This window comes from Cibotium barometz, chromosome 33 (genome assembly GCF_041138505.1).
Source record: "Cibotium barometz isolate CiBa-2024 chromosome 33, ASM4113850v1, whole genome shotgun sequence".
NCBI lineage: Eukaryota > Viridiplantae > Streptophyta > Polypodiopsida > Cyatheales > Cibotiaceae > Cibotium > Cibotium barometz.
The window spans coordinates 44,066,130-44,078,060 of NC_141078.1; positions in this window are offsets into that span (position 1 = coordinate 44,066,130).

Sequence of the window (11,931 nt, forward strand, 5' to 3'; positions counted from 1 at the left end):
TGAAGTGAATGAATCTGATGTGATGGGATGGAAAATGATGTATCTGGTCAAGAATGGATACACATATGAATTGGAATTGGATTAAGTAATATGGATTGATGTGGAACAATTCGGAAAGATGTGAGTTCATTATAGAAACTGTAATTGTGAAGTGTTTGTAAATGAGTGTTTTATGTCAAGAATGCTGGGGAAGCATTTTGACTATCTTGAGAATGTGGTCGTGAAGACCTACTTGATAAGTTGCAACTGCTGAACGGAGAGTCACTGGAGGACGTCTCGCATAGCAAGGTCACTGAGGTCTTGACCAGCCTCGGTTTGATTTAAATGGTGAGCTTTCGGTACGGTGGATGAGGGACCAAGGAAGCGGCCTGTGAGTGGAGCGCTAGGTGACCTGCGAAGGACCTAGAGGGTGCTGACCATACGGTGCTCGGGCTCTGGGTCGTCGAAGATACCCACACGTGCATCGTGGAAGATATTGAAATAAGAAGTAAATTTCTAAAACCAGGCATGGATCTGGTTGATTGACCTTGCTGGTCCTCAACGGATGAGTCCATGGCTCTTTTATATGGATCTGTTGGTTGATCTTGCTGATCTTCCACGGAGATTCCATTTTGTTATGTGAATATATTACCGGTTACTATGAGCTAGGAACTATCGAAAAGGCCCTTGTGAGTGAACAAGTGGTGAGCATTCTGGTTGCCAATGATGCCATAAGTACACCGATAAATGAATGTTTAGAAATATGGATTCAACCAGAGATTTTGAGGATAGTGATCAATGATATAATGGTTTCATTAAAGGATTGTTTTAAAGTGAGCTGATACTGAGAAAAAGGCAATTTCATATTGGGTGTGTAAGTGGTGTGACTAGTTTATGTTTGCTTGAACTTCTGGCTAGGGGGCCTGGGAACTCTTTTCCCTGGTACCTGGGACAAAACCTAACCAAATTCTAAATTAGATCCCATCACTACAGTGGTTGGGTGGTTGGCTAACCCATGGGACTGGTGGATGGGGTTAGGCTGGACTGACGGATCCGTAGATCGAGACTCAATTTCTGTTTAGTTCGATAGATGAAGTAAATCCCGGACAAAAATTATCCTATGGAAAAAGGATCAACGGCTGTGCCTCTCGATGAGGAAAAAAGCGTTGGTCTCTATGATCCAAGTGCAATCTGTTCCTTGAATCTAACCAGTGACTATGGAACTTACGAGTTCGGTCAGATCAGTTCAGTTAAGTAAGGCTTTTGACTACGTTAGGGAAAAGCTATCCTGGTGGAATCGCCCGTGCTTTCTGGGCAAGAGAAGTTTTTCCAAGTTCGGTTTGAAAGAATCAAGGAATTAGTCACCTATCCGGATATCCGTGGGCGAGGCCCCGAGTGTGGGACCCTGTCCCATGCAAGATGTGCTACTTCCGCTGCTAGCACCCCGAATCCGTTGCGCGGTGGGGACAGGGATCTCATAGTTGGTATCAGAGCTATTTGGCTAATGAGGATCAACTGAGAAGCCAAATATGTCAAAAATCTATCAAGAAGCAATAAAAGGTTGTGATTGTGTGATAAAATTCATACAATTTTTTATTCAAACTGAAATTCGTAAATCGGTAATTGGGTCTTCAGATGGAAGTACCGCAATTGTATGGAATTCCTGACTTGCTTGAGGCCTAGACATGATAGTATTTACCTTATAATTCCAAGGACCGTGACTACCTGTATATACCGAGGGTATAATTGCAGCTCTTTACTGGCTATATATACGAGTAAATCTAAGACTTGAAATTATAAGCATTAATGCTATCCAGTTGATGAATTCGAATGTGGTTGATATGATTTTTAAATTCTGGTTGAGAACTGATGAGTTGAATTGGATTCTGATTGAAAAATGATGATCCCTCAAAATTGGTTGAATTGTAATAAGCTGAGCGTAACCGCAATGAGGATGAATGGGACGAGTCCCTGTGATAATGTTCATAGCTAGAATGAAGTTAATGTCTTTAGCCAATCACTATCAGATTAGTGGATTGTGCTGCCAGATTACTACTGTTAACTTTTGATTAGTGGATCAAGTTAAGGGATGATAAAAATCTGAGAAATTGAAATCCCCATGGAGGACTGTTCAGATGGAAAAATTTAGTCTAATGGACCATTACTGTGTTAAAGATATGAATGAGATATTCTGAATGAATTATTAACTGATAATGCATTCTATATGAGTATCTTTATCCCTTGATTCTGTGGGGAGCCGACCTATTTAGAGAACCCCGGAATCAGTTGAATCAAAATTCGGATTGAATCATAAATAAAGAGACTTAACAAGAATTTTCGTATTGATAGGAACATGGATCGAGGTCATCGTGGTAGAAATGTTAACCCCCAACTCGATGAAGAAGAGCTCGACCTGGATGTTCGTAAAACTCTTCATAGTTCGTAGCCTGGACCTTTCAAAGGTGAAGGGAAAAACTTGGGCGAGACTGTGGAGAAGTGGATCGAATCAATGGAAGAATACTTCGATGTCACCGGGTACAATGAGAAGAGCAAAATGGCTCTTGCAAGGCTGAAGATAGTGGAGACAGCTAGAGTGGCATGGAGAAACCATTGCGAGAAAAACCGTCTTGACCGAAATACCCAAACCTGGATCGATCTTAAGGCTTACCTCAGAAAGAGGTTTTGTCCCCCAGGCTTTCTTGAAACTAAGATGAATGAGTTCTTGGAACTAAAGCAGGAAACCCAAAAAATTAAAGAGTACCATCAGGCTTTTGCACTTCTCCTTAAATATTCCCCTCAATTGAATGAAGAGCAGCTGATGGCCAGGTTCATTCGGGGAATGAACGAGCCATTAGATACTTTAGTCAAGAATGCCAAACCTATTTCCATGGCCGAAGCAGTTCGGATGGTGAAGGATTTCGCCAAAGCCTTTGATGTCAAAGTCCCTCCAAACCTAGCACCATCACCTTTCAAAAGGTTTTTATTCCCAGAAAGTGATTCCAACCTTCCTCTGCCTAAGAGATATCAAGGTCAAACCCAGGATATGGGAAATTCCAAAATGGAAGAAATGTCCTTTTCCCAAAACTCAATCCCCTGGAATTCAACTTCAGAAGTTCCACCCTTGAACAAGAGAGTGAAATGCTATAACTGTCAAGGATTTGGACATCGCAGTATGGATTGCCCAACTCCTTTTGGATCAAGGTTTTCAGGGCAGGGAAATCAGGGATCAAGATTCCAAACTCCACAGCCCCTTCTGTCCAGAGTAATCACGGTTCTATTCGCCAAAATCAAGGAAATCCCAGAGGTAGACCCTCCATCCAACCTGTAGTTTCAACCCAAAGTAATGCAAGACCTCCAACTCAGAATAGGGAAAGTCAAAGAGAGTTGTTCCCAAATCGGCCGTCCACTTCCAAGGCAGTAACCCTGGAAGTGATTGAAGAAGAAGAAGAAGATGAAAGAGATCATACTCCACCTGCGAGATGAGGACATCTCGCGTTTTTTAAGTGGGGTAGAATGTAAGATTCCTCCCCCAGCCTCTCAGCATGTTCAGTATCTTCCCCTGTAATCAAACCCCTCTTCAAAAATATAAAAGATATTGTTTCTACTAGTTTTGGCCTAGAGAGAGAAAATCTTCTAGAGAGTGGTAATTCAGTTTTTAAATATTTTTGGATAAGAAAATATCTCATCTTATTAAAATAAGTTCCCCTGAAACAGAAGTTCAAAAAGACTTTCAGAAGGTACATTAGAAATTAAGTATAATCTGTTCAAGAGGCATTATCTTGGGGATGAAGATTTTTTTGAAATTTTAAATTAAGGTTCCTATGGACCAATAAGATTCATTCAAATGTAGGGAGGAGATAAACGAAGAAATAAAAGAAAAATCTCCCAAAAATGCGTAAATACTCACATAAGATGAAGAGTTGACTAAGGACAAGGTTAATAGTTAAAAAAGGGAGATATTTAGAAGTAATGATGCATTTTTGACACCTCTGCATGGGGGAATTCCTCTCATGAAGAGGGCGCCTATTTCACATGCTTGAATGAGTTTTAAACTCCCAAATAATGAGATATTTTTATCTCTCCTCTCTCCTGTTTCAACTAGATCCAAAAAGTGAGCAAAACTGACCTAAAAATGGTCAAAATTGACCAAACTGATCTGGAAAATTCTAGAATCAGTTTGCTTGGTTAGAAGCTCACTTTTTCCTATAAATAGAAGCCCTCCCCTTTGTTGAAACTTAATAGTGTTTTATGCACTGTTACTCTGCTCCTCCCAAGCCAAGAACTGTGAATTTATTAAAAATTCACTAGTTTTTGACATTTCCCTCTTCCAAAGATTGGTGTGGCCACTCTTGTTACAAACAAGAGTTGAACCCTCAAACCATCAAGCCAAAGGAAAGCTCCAAGAAATTATGTAAGTAGAGATTCTTGTATTTTTCTTTATTGATTTTATGTTTTTCTAATGTTTATGATTGGTTGAAGTGATAAATGGATGTTATGCCTTGATCGAAAGGCTTTTCCCCTCTCTCTTCTTAGAATCAATCCTTCTTTATCCTAGTTAAGTGAAAATTATTGGAATTAAACTTTTTGTAATGTTTTCTCTTCTATAAGTGAATTTTGATTAGTATAGATTACTTTAAATCAATTAGAGTTAATTTTTAAGACAAAATTAAGTAGGAAAATTTGAAAAATGGTCAGCCATACAAAGGAGGTTATGGTGAAATTTTTGGAAATAAGAATTATCTTTTATTATGCTAAAAGAGTAATTCCTATCAATTCTATACTCTAAAAGTTTCATTTTCATGCATAGAAGATGCATATTGATTATTATTATTCTTATGCATAAAGGAATAATTTTCTTTATTTATGAAATTATTACTTTCATCAAAATAGATTTTATGCATAAAGGAATAATTTTCTTTTATTATGAAAGTGTTACTTTCATCAAATATAGATTTTTATGCATAAAGGAATAATTTTCTTTTATTATGAAAGTGTCACTTTCATCAAAATGTATTTTTAGGCATAAAAGATTATGTTGTTATTATAAAAGTGTTACTTTTATCATATTTGATTTTCATGCATAGAAGTATGCATAAAAGATAAATTTTTTTATTATAAAAGTGTTACTTTTATCATATTTGATTTTCATGCATAGAGGTATGCATAAAAGATTATTATTTTATTGTAAAAGTGTTACTTTTATCATAATTGATTTTCATGCAGAGGTATGCATAAAAGATTATTATTTTATTGTAAACGTGTTACTTTTATCATAATTGATTTTCATGCATAGAGGTATGCATAAAAGATTATTATTTTATTGTAAAAGTGTTACTTTTATCATAATTAATTTTCATGCATAGAGGTATGCATAAAAGATTATTATTTTATTGTAAAAGTGTTACTTTTATCATATTTGATTTTTATGCATAAATGGGTGCATAAAAGATATTTTTATATTAAAAGTGTGATTTTCATCATAAATGATTTTATGCTTAAATTAGATGCATAAGAGAAATTCTTTTATTCTAAAAGTGTAATTCCTACTAAATTGGATTTATGAATGGAAAGATGCATAAAGAATTTATTTTAATCCAAAAGTGTTATTCTCATCAATTTTAATTTTATGCATAGAAAGATGCATAAAGAAATCTATTTTTAGTTCAAAAGAGTTATTTTCGTCAATTTTGATTTTATGCATAGGAAGATGCATAAAAGATTGATTTTTATTTCGAAAGTGTTAGTCTCCTTAAAATGGAATTTATGCATAAATAGATGCGTAAAGAAATCTTATATCAAAAATAAGAATTCTCTTGTATTCTATAAATAGATATGAGAATGTGAAACGAATCAAATAGATGAAAATGAATGTGGAATAGATGGAGATGTATATATGTGAAAGAATGGATGTAGTTATATGTATGTGAAAGAAATGATGTAGATGAGGAATGTGGGTATGGATGTATGGATGTGAATGTGAATGTGAATGTAGATGTATGTGAATGTGAATGTGGATGTGTGAATGGGGATATGGATGTAGATATGGAATGTGGATGTGGATGTATATGAATGTGGATGTGGATGTGGATGTATGTGAATGTGAATGATGATATGGAATGTGGATATGGATGTATGGATGTGAATGTGAATGTGGATGTATGAATTGGAATGTGGATGTGGATGTATGAATGTGGATGTAGATGTGAATGTATGAATGTGAATGGGAAAGTGAATGTATGAATGTGAATGGGAATGGGAATGTATGAAGGTGGATGTGGAAATGGATGTATGGATGCGGAAGTGGATGTGGATATGGATGTATGGATGTGGAAGTGGATGTGGATGTATGAATGTGAATGGGAATGTGAATATATGAAGGTGGATATGGAAATGGATGTATGGATGTGGAAGTGGATGTGGATGTATGAATGTGGATGTCGATGTGAATAGATGAATGTGGATGTGAAAATGGATGTATGGATGTGGATGTGGATGTGGATGTATAAATGTGGATGTGGATGTGGATATATGAATGTGAATATGTATGTGAATGGATATGAAGTCGATATAAGCGAATGGATGAGATGAGATGTCATGTGAATCAGAATGTGAATGAATAATATAAGATCTGAACGAATGAGATATAATGAGAAATGGATGTGATGAGACGAAGGTAAATTAAGAAAGATAGGAATGGATGTTATGTGAAGTGAATAAATCTGATGTGATGGGATGGAAAATGATGTATCTGGTCAAGAATGGATACACATATGAATTGGAATTGGATTAAGTAATATGGATTGATGTGGAACAATTTGGAAAGATGTGAGTTCATTATAGAAACTATAATTGTGAACTGTTTGTAAATGAGTGTTTTATGTCAAGAATGCTGGGGAAGCATTTTGACTATCTTGAGAATGTGGTCGTGAAGACCTATCTGATAAAGTTGCAACTACTGAATGGAGAGTCACTGGAGGACGTCTCACGTAGCAAGGTTGACCAGCCTCAGTTCGATTTAAATGGTGAGCTGTAAGGTTCCCCCCTTCCACAAATAGGGGAAACGCTTAAGATAGTCCACTAAGTCTTATCTTAGAGGAAAATTTCCTACTCATCGACACCTTGGCCATGCAGAGATTCAAGGATACGATTCATAGGTAAGACCTAGTTCTATCCCGCACAGAAAGCGTGGTCTTCTAAAAATCAAATCACCCATAGGTCATAAATTGGACAACTACAAGACTTGATTTCTAGAGGCAACGTTTTTTTCCTCATCCATGCAAGGCACAGCCGTTGGCCTAGTCTTCTAGAATAGAGTTGCCCAAGAACCTATTTATCTAGCGTAAGGAAATCAATTCTTTACGCAATCTAACCTATGATAGCAATTTCATAATTTTAGTATCATCTTGTAGAATACCTCTGTTCATCATGCACATTATTTCACATGAATCTTGCACCAATCCTCTGCTATTTACTCATAGAAATACTTGTTGAATTCGGTTATCTTTAACCCAGCTATCCCTATTTCTTGACCTAATTTTTGCTCTAGCTCATGATTCCTTGTAGAGAGGGGTGGGCTTGACGTTTCTCTTGAATTAGGAGACCTCTTCTTGATTAACATGGAAGGACTCATGTCCTTCTCGACACTTTCTATATAAAAAAACTTTATCATAGTCTTTGGATATAATTATGGCTTCTGAAATAGAGGATGGTTTTACATTCTTGATGAGGTTATTCAAAGGTAGATTACGCTTCCAAATGAATTGATGGAGAAGAGTTACCTCATCCATCTCTGAAGCAAATCGGAGAAGTTTAACAAAAGTTTGGTGGTATTCTTTTAGGGTCTTCCTTTCTTGGGTTAGCTCTAAAAATTTGTTCATTTTATCCTCTCGAAATCCTAGAGGACAAAACCTTTCACGAAGGTGTACTTTCATGGCGTCCCATAACTGATTCTAGCTCCAGTGGGTTAAATTGACAACAATGCTTCTAACTTTTTAGCTCCAATCGTTAGATTGACAACAGTGCTTCCAACTAATTTGGCATTTCTTACGATTTTTAGACGCGAGCAAGGGTGAGCTTGCTTCTTTCATTGTATCCATTAAAAGTTCAAAACTATCAAATACTTGTCATAGCACCACATTTGAAGGCAGTCAAGATTAATACATCTGAGATCTTCATTTTTTTGAGAATTACACATCTGGTGCCTTGGGATTGACACATCCAAAGATTATCAGGATTAACATATCTGAGATGATTAGTTTTCTGAAAATTACACATCTAGTATCTTGGGATTAACACATCTAATAGCATGATCCTCTGGGAGTTACATATCCGAAGTTAGTCTGAGATGGGTTCTAGATCTTGGATGATCGTCCTAGAGTAAAGCATCCAATGGATGGCATTCGCATGTCAACTATTCAAATCTTAATGGAGTTATAGTCTTAATAATTTATAATATACAAATTAATGAGATATCTTGAAAATTTCTCTAAACAAGTTTCGGTCTATCCTTCTAATCGTTTAGTCTCTCACTAGTTTCTTAATTTGATCACCCTATGTTTTTCCTCACAAAAGGTTTTCTCCCCAATCTCATTTCTCAAATTTATTGTACAAATATCTTGCGTGTGCACCCCCAAGATACAAGCACAATTTCATGAGATGATTATCTCAACATGTGGGGATATTCAAATCACTTCTATGGCCAGTAGAGATGATTGATTCATCCTCATATGATAAACAATCACTTGTTTTAATCCCTTGACAGTTAACCTTTAAAAAACAAATCCTAGGAACTAAGATCGGCTCTGATACCACTTGTAAGGTTCCTCCCTTCCACAAATAGGGGAAACGCTTAAGATAGTCCACTAAGTCTTATATTAGAGGAAAATTTCCTACTCATCGACACCTTGGCCATGCAGAGATTCAAGGATACGATTCATAGGTAAGACCTAGTTCTATCCCGCACGGAAAGCGTGGTCTTCTAAAAATCAAATCACCCATAGGGTAATTGATCATAAATTGGACAACTACAAGACTTGATTTCTAGAGGCAACGTTTTTCCTCATCCATGCAAGGCACAGCCGTCGCGCTGGCCTAGTCTTCTAGAATAGAGTTGCCCACCAAGAACCTATTTATCTAGCGTAGGGCTTTCACTTAATCTGTTGGAAAGCTACCCGACTAATCGGGTCCACTCGTCCGCAGGATGGTGTCGTCGGGGCATTCCATCCTCCCACTTTCCACCCTACTCACGCGTCAATTTGTTTTCTAATTAATCCTACCACACTGTTTAACATAAAAAAACATGTTCCTTAATTAAGGCCCTTTTCACAAGGTTTGTTAAAACAGCCTTTTTTCACAATACAATAATGCCAAAGACAAGATTTATAAAAACAAAGTTTAAACATGAATCAATTTTATACAAGCCAAACTGGCTCTCTTATTCTTATTCTGCCGATGATCTAGAATTCGGCCTTCCAGCCTCTACATGCTGGGCAAAACCCTACGGGACCATACACCTCATCGTCGTCCGCCGCTGGCGAGGACTCAAGCCGGCCTGTCGCCCTCTCAGGCTCCATCGCTCGATCCTCCCGCTCCTCAGAGGGATGTCTGTGCACTAGGGTGGGCTAATTTATCACACTAGCTTGGGCCCTCAGAACTAGGTAGCATCACAATCACTCGCCTCAATCGGCAAACCTCATTCTCCCAATGGTATGAGGGATACCATGGGCCAACTCCGGGCCTTACTAACGTCTTCACCGTCCGGCTATACAAGCACAAGAACGGGGCAGCATCAAGGCAGGGAGAGTTGTACCTGTACCTTAATTTAACCAAGATAGCAATCCATTTACTCACTAAACCATAGGACTAGAATCCATGTTACCTTCTTAAGAAAACAATCCTTTTCACAAAGATTTTTACATTTCAACTTGAGATTACAATAAGACATTCTTTACTAAGGCATATGCTGTTGTTTAAAAGAATACAAACTTTAAATGGTAAATCAATCAAATAGATCACTATAACAATCAATAGGGAAGCCGGGGCCATACCTCAACCCCTAAGAATGATATATAATTGAAAAACAAAATACGTATATACCTTATAGAAATTTGTCATTTATCATCGTTGCCTTTGCTCGTTTAACAAGAGCTTTAGAACTTGACATATGAGAATAGAGTCTTCTAATACCTTGTCTTATGGTTGAAATCATCCAATTATCTCCAAGCTTTATCTTCTCTTACTCATACTATGACTCTTCTCTCTTTCTAAGATCTATGGCAAAATAGCCTTCTCTTACAGGACTACGGTCTACTATTCTTTCTCTACAAGAAAAGCTATGGAGTTTTGGTCTCTTCCTTCGAAAGACCATAGCAATCTAAGCTTCTTTTCTAAGATATTAGATAAGAATGAAGGGACATATACATCTCAAACTCTAGGATTACCTTGAGGCTACTTGCTGCCTTCTCACAGTTTTCTCTATGTAGAGACCCTGACAGAAACAGCAAACTATTTCGACCATAACTCTCTGATAAAAACTTAGAATATAAGCATATAACCAGTCAAAAGAATGGGAAGGCATCTGGTCTACAATCCAACGCGGGCAGAATAGGCAAAAACGTCTGTATATAGCCACAAACGCACCATCTTTAGAAACGCATTATTTTTCCACATTTTTAGTATGCATGGACTCTAAATGTGTAAAAGTACTCTAAATATGACCTCTTATCATCTAAACTCGAAATTCTATTTTTGGGAATACTTATCTCTTAATAGAACTATTCTTATGTTCTTATTTCTTTTGAATTTTTGGAGCTAATATTTTATTCTAACACTTTCCTAATGTTTCTAGCCTTGTTGTCTCACTCTTCTCTAATTACACTCTCTTTCTTTATTGAATTCTATATTAAAAGAGACACATACATACATGGCTTGGGAGGGACCTTACATGAGCTTCCGGTACGGTGGATGAGGGACCAAGGAAGTGGCCTATGAGTGAAGCGCTAGGTGACCTGCGAAGGATCCTAGAGGGTGCTGACCATACGGTGCTCAGGCTCTGGGTCCCGAAGATACCCACACGTGCATCGTGGAAGATATTGGAATAAGAAGTAAATTTCTGAAACCGGGCATGGATCTGGTTGATTGACTTTGCTGGTCCTCAATGGATGAGTCCATGGCTCTTTTATATGGATCTGTTGGTTGATCTTGCTGATCTTTCACGGAGATTCCATTTTGTTATGTGAATATATTGCCGGTTACTATGAGCTAGGAACTATCGAAAAGGCCCCTGAGTGAACAGGTGGTGAGCGTTCTGGTTGCCATCCAATGATGCCATAAGTACACCAGTGAATGAATGTTTAGAAATATGGATTCAATCAGAGATTTTGAGGATAGTGATCAATGACATAATAGTTTCATTAAAGGATTGTTTTAAAGTTAGCTGATGCTGAGAAAAAGGCAATTTCATATTGGGTGTGTAAGTGGTGTGACTAGGTTATGTTTGCTTGAACTTCCTACTAGGGGGCCTGGGAACTCTTTTCCCTGGTACCCATGACAAAACCTAACCAAATTCTAAATTGGATCCCATCACTACAGTGGTTGGGCGGTTGGCTAACCCATGGGACTAGATGGGGTTAGGCTGGACTGATGGATCCATAAATCGAGACTCAATTTTTGTTTAGTTCGATAGATAAAGTAAATCCCGGACAAAAATTATCCTATGGAAAAAGGATCAACGGTTGTGCCTCTCGATGAGGAAAAAAGCGTTGATCTCTATGATCCAAGTGCAATTTGTCCCTTGAATCTAACTATGGAACTTACAAGTTTTGTCAGATCAGTTCAGTTAAGTAAGGCTTTTGACTACGTTAGGGAAAAGCTATCTTGGTGGAATCGCCCGTGCTTTCTGGGCAAGAAAAGTTTTTCCAAGTTCGGTTTGGAAGAATCGAGGAATTAGTCACC